This window comes from Dermochelys coriacea, chromosome 3 (genome assembly GCF_009764565.3).
Source record: "Dermochelys coriacea isolate rDerCor1 chromosome 3, rDerCor1.pri.v4, whole genome shotgun sequence".
NCBI classification, from domain to species: Eukaryota; Metazoa; Chordata; order Testudines; family Dermochelyidae; genus Dermochelys; species Dermochelys coriacea.
The window spans coordinates 139109634-139121749 of record NC_050070.1 but is presented as its reverse complement, the minus strand read 5'-3'; the positions used below and the strand labels follow the sequence as shown (position 1 = coordinate 139121749).

The 12116-nt window shown below is 41.5% G+C and overlaps 1 protein-coding gene across 3 annotated transcripts in view; it reads right to left on the bottom strand.

Annotated features, from left to right (window-relative positions):
• The window catches only part of CHRM3 (cholinergic receptor muscarinic 3), a 501021-nt gene that overhangs the window by 308689 nt on the left and 180216 nt on the right, over window positions 1-12116 (bottom strand). The window contains exon 3 of one of the 3 annotated variants that reach the window (XR_006280126.1): window positions 11369-11841. The exons of the other annotated variants lie outside the window; for them this stretch is intronic. The gene's annotated coding sequence lies outside the window, so the exon portion shown is untranslated. Of the gene's footprint in view, window positions 1-11368; window positions 11842-12116 lie in introns of those variants that run through there. 3 annotated transcript variants of the gene reach the window in all.

The following is a 12116-nucleotide window of genomic DNA, read 5'->3' as shown; positions in this document are numbered from 1 at the left end:
AAACTGATTCTTTCTTTACCCCTTTTGCTGTATAACAGGCCTGTCTAATATGTGATGATAAACATATTATGAACCAGTCTCCTCTCACGACATTTTTACACGTGTATAACCCCCACTGACTTCAGCTGAGTTATTCATGGCACACCCTGGACTAGTAAAACCTAAGCCAATGCAATAGTGCAGAAACCAGTTAAGGCTCAATCATGCAAGCTGATGAATACTTTGGGCCTGACCCATGCAAGCAAGTGTTTAAAATTAAATGCATGAGCCGTCCTGTGGAAATCAGCAGATAAAGTCACAGTCTGCACAGAGCTAGATTATGTCCAGAAGCAAACCGGCCTTTTTTTTTTTTTTTTTAAAAAAGTACAGTTAAAAACATTAATACTATGTCAGATTGTCTTTTCTGTAGTAGAAAAGGTTAAAAATCCTAGCAAAGTCCATTCATAACCCAGGTGTGGTATTCAACCGGTCAACTAAGAAGAGGCATCATTGTGTTTGCTCTAAACATTCAGGTACAAGTTCAGCAGTGTCAATACCATCCACTGTCTCCAAAAAGGGGCAGAGGGTGGAGGCAGAAATTAAGGATCTTCTCAACTCCTCTCAGAAGGATGGAGCATGGTACTCTCTAAGCCTTAAGGTACACGCTTCATATTCAAATTGTTGTTCAATTCTCCACTGCCATTCTTTAACAACTGTCCTATTGCATTAAGCCAGACAAATTTCTTCTCTTCCTGACGGTAGCATAGGCAACTGAACTGGATAATTATTCTCCAGGTAATGTTACTAACACTTTATTGTGGTGTTAAAATTATGCTGTGGCTACTAATAAACTGTAGACAGAAATTTACATTTGCAGAGTACCAGGTATTTTTGAGTGCTCAGCATCTTTATTTAGGTGTTGGAACCTAGTTTTAGCACAGGACAAATGAATTAGCACTAAAACTACTGGTGTGCTCTATTATCACTTATTCCCAAACAGTGCTACATTTTCCTTGACATACCAATTTTATTTGACAACAATACTGTTTTTTAATGTCAGGATTGGCAGATCAGTGTTTAAAGATGGAAAATTTTACATTCTTTTGCTGATCTCTTACTCAAATACATCTGAAAGAATTTAAATAATAATTGTAACATTGAGTAATTCGCATATGGGCTGACAACCTCTGTGATGAATTTCAGACTAAGGTGAGGAGATATTAGATCACCCTGTGCTTTAACAAGTGTTTTATAATGGAAATAGGTGACAGCATCTGTAATATAAAGTTGTGCTAGCCTGTCTATAAATTGTTGCACTGAGTACATTTTTAATCCCCATAGCAGGGGAAGACCTTTAGGTTTCATATGCAACTGGATAAACTCATTTGATCTCCAGCAACATTCAAATGTTATTAAAATCAGAATTATAACTTTGCAATGCTTCAAATAGTGCAGTTGGGAGGATTTTCTTTTTCCTAAATGCTATTAATAATTTAAGATGGAAATACAGTGTAATAGTTCTCTTAAATTGTTGGGGTCTCTGTCTAAAACAAACCCAGATTCTGAATCTTTGAGTTTTACTGACCAACAGTCTGCTCCACCTGGAGAAATGTCAAAATCTGGTGATCTCAGTGTGGTGCTCATTTCTCAATACAGTTTTGATCTATGATGCGTGAACCTGAAAATGATCAGATTTGGGGTTCCTCTTTGGTAAACATCCACAGTTCTCATGCTTACCCATAGTTTATCCAAACCTCTTGGGTCTGCACACTTTGGTGAAAAATCTCACAAGAACAGCGGTTGGGTAAGGAGGGATTCTTGAAAACCAGGTGCAATTCTGATTCAGCAGTCAATATCAGTTGTTGGGATACAGTAATGCTGTCATCCAGTCATCTGGAGATCCAGGTGCTGGACCCAGAGTGGAGGTCCCCAGCCAGTGTCCTTGTCCGCCCTTCAGGACATGACACAAGGGGCAGGGAACAAACTGGAACTGTACAATGCCAACTCAGTATTGCAAACTGCTGCTGCCCAGAGAGGTCAGAAGGACAAGTGCTTTCTGTGGACATACCTACCCATATTATCCACCCTCTAACATTTTAAGGGATCTAGATCCCATGTTTATATACACCTTTGGTTCTCTCCTGCAAGAGATCAGGTTTCCTTGTATTATTCTGAAACTCCCAGTTCCAGAGAGAACCAGGAAGTGCAGACGTATATGGATTAAATTAAATGTACCAGTGATTGCAAAAACATTTAATTTGGTTTCAAAAACAAGCAAATGTAGCTTCTGTAGATATGAGAGAGAAAAATGTGAGTGAGTTAGAAATCCTTATCTTTCTGGCCTATTTTTTCCACCTCTAGCATTATCCGCGATAGAGATAGGGCTGTGTAAAGCATGAAGGGAGAACACAGATCGGACAGTAGGTTCAGTAGTGGATTCTTATTTGAAATTTAGAGTGGATGATTTAAAATTCATAAAGCATATCATAACTGACTACTGGAAAAAGGCTAATGTAGTGCCCATCTTTAAAAAAGGGAAGGATGATGATCCTGGGAACTACAGGCCAGTGAGCCTCACCTCAGTCCCTAGAAAAATCATGGAGCAGGTCCTCAAGGAATCAATTCTGAAGCACTTAGAGGAGAGGAAAGTGATCAGGAACAGTCAGCATGGATTCACCAAGGGCCAGTCATGCCTGACTAATCTAATTGCTTTCTATGACAAGATAACTGGCTCTGTGGATGAGGGGAAAGCAGTAGACGTTTTGTTCCTTGACTTTAGCAAAACTTTTCACACTGTCTCCCACAGACAAAGGTGAGGAGATATTAGATCACCCGCTGCTTTAACAAGTGTTTTATAATGGAAATAGGTGACAGCGCCTGTAATATAAAGTCGTACTAGCCTGTCTTTATAAATTGTTGCACCGAGTACATTTTTAATCCCCATAGCAGGGGAAGACCTTTAGGCTTCATATGCAACTGAATAAACTCATTCTTGCCAGTAAGGTAAAAGTAGTATGGGCTGGATGAATGGCCTATAAGGTGGATAGAAACCTGGCTAGATTGTCAGGCTCAACAGTAGAGATCAATGGCTCCATGTCTAGTTGGCAGCCGGTATCAAGTGGTGTGCCCCAAGGGTCGGTCCTTGGGCCAGTTTTGTTCAATATCTTCATTAATGATCTGGAGGATGGTGTGAATTGCACCCTTAGCAAGTTTGCAAGTGACACTAAACTGGGAGAAGAGGTAGATACGCTGGAGGACAGGGATAGGATACAGAGGGCCCTAGACAAATTAGAGGATTGGGCCAAAAGAAATCTGAGGTTCAACAAGGACAAGTGCAGAGTCCTGCACTTAGGACAGAAGAATCCCATGCACTGCTACAGACTAGACCGAATGGCTAGGCAGCAGTTCTGCAGAAAAGGACCTAGGGGTTACAGTGGATGAGAAGCTGGATATGAGTCAACAGTATGCCCTTCTTACCAAGAAGGCCAATGGCATTTTGAGATGTATAAGTAGGGGCATTGCCAGCAGATTGAGGGATGTGATCGTTCCCCTCTATTACACATTGGTGAGGCCTCATCCAGAGTACTGTGTCCAGTTTTGGGCCCCACACTATATAAGAAGGATGTGGAAAACGTCCAACGGAGGGCAACAAAAATGATTAGGGGACTGGAATACATGACTTATGAGGAGAAGCTGAGGGAACTGGGATTGTTTAGTCTACGGAAGAGAAGAATGAGGGGGGATTTGATAGCTGCTTGGAACCCCCTTTCAGGTAGTTGAAAAGAGGATGGATCTAGACTGTTTTCAGTGGTAGCTAACAGAACGATGAATAATGGTCTCAAGTTGCAGTGGGGGAGGTTTAGGTTAGATATTAGAAAAAACGTTTTCACTAGGAGGGTGGTGAAACACTGGAATGTGTTACCTAGGGAGGTGGCGGAATCTCCTTCCTTAGAAGTTTTTAAGGTCAAGCTTGACAAAGTCCTGGCTGGGATGATTTAGTTGGGGATTGGTCCTGCTTTGAGCAGGGGGTTGGATGACCTCCTGAGGTCCCTTCCAACCCTGATATTCTATGATTCACTGTGTTTTATTGAACTGTATTCTTTCCTTTGATGATTTCTGATTATTTTTTTCTGCCCTCAGTCAATACTAAGACAGAAGTCAACTAGTTCAGCTCAGCAGCTTACTTTTTTGTACCATATATCATGTATATTAGCTGCAGTTAGGTGCATGCTTGTAAACATTTATATAACAAGATTTGTTTTCTGAGAATCTTCAAAAGGTGTTACAATGTTTCTTCTGAAGTTGTTTTGTGAGCCGTTACAAAGATAAGAGGGATGTTTCTCAGAACTGATATAGCCTATTACCAAAATTATTTAGCCAATACTATGTATTTAAGGAAATTCATACTTACACTAAAGTGAACCATCTTGCTCAGCATCTCCTATATGAAAATTGTGTGTAAGCTTTTGCTCTTGGTGAACACTGAGATAATGTAGTATTTTGCTGAGGTTTGTGAAAACAATAAGCAATTGATATAATTGTTACTAGAAACTAAGTACAAATTTCTAGCAATCTTGGACAGCAGGAGGATGGAACTATGAGGGAAAGAACGCTGAAAACTAATGTTGGGCAGTTTTGTGCCCACAGTAAAGGTCTAAGGTAGTTTTGTGCCCATGTAACAGCCTAAGGCATATACACTCCTCAGTGACGGGTTATAATTCTGGAGCAGTCCGTCGTGCAGTTTTTGTAACCCCAGATTGTTGGAGTGGTAAAGTATTTAACCCATCTCTCGCTATGCTGATTACTCTTTGATTAACACTCACTGGCTAATATATTTGGTTGACTGTGGTTATTTGACATTTTATTGATAAAATAACCAAATTTTCAAGTAAAAAGCCACAAATGATTTAAGTTTCCTTATCTATGACAGTAATCCTCAAACTTCTGTTTGGATTCTCAGTCTCAACACTCATTCACATACACAAAACCACCATTGTGCAGGTAGAGATAAGGACTCCTAAATAAATTCTAAAATGATGAGATACTCCAAATGGTTCCAGTAATATTTCATGCCTTTAAAACATCTGAGTATGTCTGACATACCACCCCTCCACTACAGACGGAGATGCTTGCTATCTGTGCTATTCAAAATCTCCCCATATATTTCTATTATTTTGGGAAGGAATGTTATCTAGGGGTTAGAGCAAAACTCCTAGAGTCTGCCATGTACTTAATGCATAACCTTATGCAAATCATAAACACTCTGCTTCAGTTTAGCCATCTGTTAAATAGGAATAATAAAACAAATTAAAGGGTTGAAGCCTAATTTTTCTTTTAAAGCAGTTTGAGATCATTCGATCACTAGTGCTGATTATGAAGAAGCAATAAGTATTGAGAAACTGTGTCTCTCTCTAAAATTAATGATAATGTATTGTTTTTATTAATAAATATGTACTCTGCTTCCTGAAGCAATAAATTCATTTAGACAGTGGGTCTGTCTAGTTATATGGCAAACTTCCCACAGTTTTGTAGTTCACCCAACAGACATACTACTGTTGAAATGACTATTAAACAGGAATTCTACTAAATCTGGATGCAGTGCCATTCACTGAGGGTGTCACAATTAAGCAGACTCTTATACGGCACTTTTCATCCCAAAATGTTTTCATTCAAAAGCCTTTAAAGCTTTTCCAGTCTTGCATTCTGCCTATTGTTAATTTACTTTCTAGCTTTAAAATCACATTTGCTTTCTATTTCAAAATGCAAGTTACCCCCTGGAGTTAAAAGAAATGTGCCTTCCCTTTCACAGTAGAAAACGAAATTTAGGCCCACATAAAATAGCCACTCCATGGCTGGAAGCCTTTACATTTAAAGAAGTCAGGACAGGAAAGAGGGTCAAAACATGTTTGAAACAACCCACATGTAAAAGGAAGTGCTGCGAATTGAGTAAAGAATGGAGGAAAAAGAAAGCTCCACACAGGATAAAATGAAGTAGAAAATGTTACTAGTGCTGTGAGGGAAAAAAAAAGATTATTTTCCCCATTGTAAACCCTATGGCCTGATGCATGACAGAAAAGGGACCTCAGTGTTGTCACCTGTTGGTAAAATTGGAGAAGTGCGGTCCAGAGCTGCTTAAGAACTACAGATGGTAAGGGCTCCACTGGTGAGGGAGATCTCTGCCAGCATCTCTTGAGAGAAAGAAGAGTTGTCTAAATGAGCCAGGCCTCATTTGGATTTTGCTTACATGACAGTTTGGGGCATCTTGGTGAAAGTACAGTTAAATTTTGAGTTTGGATGCCATAAACTGCAACTGAGCTTGTTTAAAGACAGAGGCACAACTTGGGGGCTCCAGCAAAGGGCGAAGACTAAAATATTTACTAACCGTTTCCAAAATTTTACCAAATAGTATCAGCAGTAGAGACAGGAGATTGGGGTTAACACCCAGTGGGTAGGGGAGGGAGGGTTTAGGGGCTCGAGTTGGGTGGGTCAAGGCAGGACCGGGGATGCACTCTACCAGCCCTGATCCTGAGCCACCGAGCTGAATTGTTGGGTAGGGTTGGTGCTTTTCTGTGCCAATCTGCCACTCTGTCCTAGTGCCCCTGGCAGCGGGGCTGGACCCTTCACTCTGTCCAGACACCTGGGACTGAGCCAGGGCAGAGCAGAGAGTTTGGGGTTCCGAATGGGGCCAACACAAGCTGTGCAGTCAAAAAAGCCTGGCAGTGGCAATGCCATTTCCCCAGAGCCAGCACCTCACCATCCCCCTCATCAATCGTACCCCCAGAGCCAGCTCAGAGTTCTTGGCATCCCCCCTCCACCACAGGCAGTATATGGGGAGCCGCAAAGAGGCTATGATGCACCCTGATGCTGTCATTCTCTACGAGAAGGGGGAGACTGGCTGGCTCAATGCCATCCTGCCTCTGAGGCTGCACTGAGCAGCACCAGCACTACCAACCGGGGGATAACATTTTACCAAATATGTCAGGAGAAGGGGGACTTCACCCCTCTCCATCCCCCCTTACCCATGTGGCACCCCTGAAAAGGACAAGACATCCCACCTAAATCTGCCTGGGGTCACACTGCCCAAAACTGATGTCAGGAACAGCTAAGTAAAGGAATCTGGACAGAACTAATAGGGGGAGAAGAGTGGGGTGGGGAGGGACAAAGCTCTTGGTTTCTGCTGGAAGTGCCTCTTGGGTGGACTCTGTCAAGGGTCCTAGATACCCCTGATCTCTCCTTAAGAACTGAGACCACTGGACAGTGCAGAATGGTGGCAGTACCCAGGCAGTTATGGCAGCTTTGAGGAGACAGATGATGCGGAACAGCAGTTCCAAAGTGACGGATGGCTCAGAGCAGTGGTGGCACCTTCAAGGTGCAGAGGGACAGCAGCACTAGGCAACTTTGCCTGAAGCCACAGAAAGAGCAGCAGCACCACCATACATAAAGGACTCCAGTGTCGGCCTCCCTACCCAGAAATTACAACTGAAATCACTCCAGCTGGGTTAGGCAGTAAAACCCCAGAGAGGCCAGGCAGCACTTCCCCGCTAGAATCCTTAGCTGTCCTGTTGGAGAAGTCCAACGGTGAGCTGAGGGCAAGGGAAGAGGCCAGAACATATCAACCACGCACAATGGCTAAAGGACGACAAAGTTTAGGATGGCTGTTAAGGACACCATGCCTGTTGGGAGTCTGATATCACCAAATTTGATAATTGATGGTTTTCCAAAATTTATTCTGTTATCTTCCTGCTTCCCCGCCGCCCCAAATGAAGTTCTCTTTGTTGTTACTCCAGAGTCAGTGCTTGTGAGTAAGGAAGAATTGCCAAGCAGGGGTGGACAGGGTGATGTATATAGTTTAACTGGTTTCTGGGTGGGGGTTCAAGTCGCAACCCAACCCCCAATTTTGTGAGCATTCATGGCCCACCATACAATTTCCATACCTAGATGGGGCCCTTGGGCCAAAAAGCTTTCCCACCCCTGCCCTAGAGTGTGTGAGAAACAGAGACTTTTGTGCAGGTAACAGTTTAGACCACTGCAGCAGCCTTGAATCTAGGCAGCAGAAAGTTGGCTTAAAGTCACCTTTGTCCCCATTCCCCTGGAGCTGCATCTTCCATACTCTCAGGAGACACAGCACAGAATCTGCCCTATGAGTTTCCAGACACCACATCGCATAGACCCATGCTATACACTTTCCTTCAAGGCATCATTTGTCTTCTGCTCAAGTTCTTCATATTTATGCAGCCTTATAAGTGTTGTTAGTCTTGCATGCACTCAGAGAGACAGAGAAAGTTCATCACTGACACACAGACAAGCTATCAGGGACAAAATTACATGTCTATCACTGCTCATTATCTTTATCCATTGTAAGCCCCATTGAAAATTGCACGGCTGTATCTGAAAGCCTCTGGTAAACTACATATGACATTTAAATTGAAAGAAGAAAGTCTTTCATAGACAAGAATGTGGTTTTCTTCTTCAGAAGGTCTGAGAACAGGATGCATTGTCAATAAAATGGTGCAAACATTGTTAAAATACTTAAATGGTTAAACAAAATAAATTTTGCAGTGTCTCATTTCTGTAGAAGTGGCTTCCTGGAAAATGAATAGCAGGCACAGAATCTAGTTTTAATCGCCAGAAAACTTGTGGGTCAATTTAGACATTCTACCAAGGCTGTGAATATCCTATTTACCTAAAAAGCATACTGCCCAAAAGAAAAAAATGGATGTGGTTTCAAGAATAATTCTTCTTTGCTTATGTTGGAGCACCTTAATGAATAGAGAAAAGTTGTACAGGGATATTGCTTAAAAACTGCTCACACAATCTCCCTTCTCCTCCCCCACCCATTGAATTTGCTACATACCCGCTGTAACATTCCATTTCAGACTCTCTTAACAGAGATGTTTTCTGAGTCAGCTTTACTGAGTCAAGTTACATCATTAGTACATGGTCATACCAAATGTAACAAGATTATTAAAGACCTAACAGAACATACAGCTTGGAATATGCACCAATACCTATGCAAGTCTCGGGGCCAAACTGAATGGTGGCATAAGTGGTGATATATGCAACACATGATATGTAACTTGATCATACATTGCTATTCATCTGGGTAAACTGATCACAAAATGGGCAAAAGTAGGATTATACTAACCCAGTATTCAGTAGGTTTCTAATGCATACACTGAAGGGGACTGCAAAGGTGTGTGGCAGGAAAAGCAACTGCCAGGCAGTTGTCAAACACAGCAACACCTTCTTTTATTTTACTCCCCTACCTCCTCTGCCAAATTCCAACCTGAAGTAAGAGGCTGCAACTCTTATTTGCCGATTGTATGTTATTCTTGGTTTGCACACCCACCTAATGCCACCTCAGTGGCAGTCACAGTATTTATCTCCTTACATCCATTTTCTCGCAACTTGCCTCCTGCCCCTCCATGAGGAGATAAGCTCCTCTCAAATGGGGTAGGTGGGAGGAAGCATGATCCAGTAGAATCCTTGTGGCTTCTAAAGCACAGTTTTCACTTTAGTTTCTCCCTGCCATGCTTTGTTGTAGTGGACCATTATCTAGCCACTAATTTATTCACTGGCATTCCAACTGGTTAGCACCTATGATATCAGAGTTACCTCTTCGGGTGAGCCAAATTTGTCAGCAGGAGAGACTAAACATTCAGATCCTTCTCATTATTTATTATTTTATTCATTTATTTTGATTTACATGCTCATTCCATAAAATGGAGCATTTCTCCTTGCCTCAAGGAGCCTGTAGAGCATTTACATAAATAGAATCCATATACACACACACACAACTATATACACACATACACACACACAACTATAAATAACTATAAACCAATTTCTCCAGTAATTCGCTTTGCCCAGTAAATATATCATCCAATCATTGAAAACATACTAAATATTCTCATCAAAGTCCTCCCATTCTCTCACAGTTACAGAAAACAAGGGTGCCTTGTAACAACCTGAATATCAATAAACTAGTACTGTATCAAAATGGGGGGGGAGCATGTTTGAAAGCATGTTTGGAGCCCTCACAGAGATGCCCTGCCAGCTGACCTGTTTTTCAAATGCATGGGGCTCCTGCTCAGTTGTCTCCATAGTTCTGACCACTACTGTCTCGCTGTTACCCTGTGCTCACCCCATCTTGCTGTCTCTTCCATTATACTTCAACTGTAAACGCTACAGGGCTGGAACAGTGCATTATGTGCTTGTACAGAGCACAGCACAATCAGGTCTGACCTATAATAATAATCTTAACTGCTCATTTGTGACAGTTTGACCTGAGACATGATTTGGCACCTTGAAGACAGGGTTAACTGCTACAGTGGGTGTGTGTCACAGTTCATAATGTGTGTGGTCTGACCTAGAGCCCAGAATAGCTTCAGGGTTGTGGTCAGGAGGCGCACCAAGGGTCACAGCCAGAGTGGGAATCAGAGGTTATGCCAATGGTCAACCCAGAGTCAGTAATTAGAGTTAGGGCAAGGAAGCAGGATCAAGAGGAGGTAATAGGAACAAGGAGCAGGAAGCCAGCAAGGAGGCAGGAACTTTGTCTCAGGACCTGGTCAGCAGCAGGCCTAGCATCTAGTTGCTCAGAAAGAGACACGGCAGAAACAGTAAGCTTTATGCTAGGATGCGTCTAGTCAGCAATCTGCTGCTAGTCAGCTGATCCTGCTAAGTAAATGGGTCCAGCCTCTGTTTGTGGATTATCAGCGGCAGTTTCCTCATTTGCCTTTGTAGCCCAGTGGCACAGAATATAAGACTCTCACTCAGCAAGCCGGCAGGCTTGGGTCGAAGACCTGTAGTGCCTGATTCTGTGTATGCAAAAATGTACACGTACACATTTTGCATTGCATAGGTAGACAACTTCCATGGGCCTAGATGCTTAATTTAGTGTATCTTCCAATACATTTTCTGTGTGGCACATTAATTTGTAGCTCATTGTAGCTGTTACACCATGTTCAAGATACCTGATCATGGGTGAGGTATTATTTATAGACATTATTTAGAAGAGAACCGCCATCAGTATAAAAAGGTCTTTCATGGTTTACTTCATTATGTGCATAGCACAAGCTTTCCCTCTGGTAAGAAAAATATGGATTTTAAATTAATCCCTTTGAAAATAAACTTGGGTTCAATTAATGGATGAGAGGGAAAGATTCACAAAATCCAATCTCAATTTGTGGTACCAAAAACATTTCAAAATATTTTGTGAAGCTTGCAAAACCTCCATTTCCAATGACTTTCACGATCCCTAATTCTAAAAGACAAGTCTGTGCAAATTAATAGAGCCCTGTGGGTATCCATGGATCCTGTTTGTGGATCGGATGCAGATACACATTTGGTATCTGGGTAGGGCTCTACAAATTAAACTCAGCCAGGAATAGGAGACATTGTGGAGCTGTAGCACCTCATGTGGAGATTTGGGGATATTGCACCTCAGTGAAGTGCAAACTTTCCTCAAGCACCCCAATTTACAAGCAGTTTATATAAATCTACAGTCCACTCTCTTTTGTGCAGCTGACCCATTATGTGGTTTTCATGTAACATTCATTGACACATTTTTGAAGCTTTCCACCCATTATTTCAAGAAACTCAAATCCTTAAGGAGGGATACAAATATTTCCTTAAAAAAAATAAAATGATGTATTTTATCAATTTGGAGAAGTCTCCAATTATCCCAATAGCTAAGTAAAGCCTGAGCTCAGAGATGTTTTTAATGTACTGAATTGTATGTTTTATATCACTTAAAGCACCCTCACCAAAAGTATAACCAGATGATGACGAATATTTTTTCTCATGAGTGCCAACACCTTGCTTTTTCTTAAATTACTTCTTTTGATTTATTTCATGATGAATCTAAGAAGAAAAACCCCAGAAAAACAGCTTTGTTTCTAACCTTTGAATGGTAAGTAGTTGATCAGTAATTTGGCAACTTATTAGCATGTTTTCAACTCAGGGTAACCGGGCTTTGAAAGTGAACTTAAAACTAAATATAACAAACATTCTATCAATAGTGATACAGATCACACAAATATTTGTAAATGTAACTATAATAAATGAACATGCAAAACTTATGGCTTTTTAAACTAGCCAATCAGAGCTAAAACCGTGGTGGCAGACTCAGAATACTC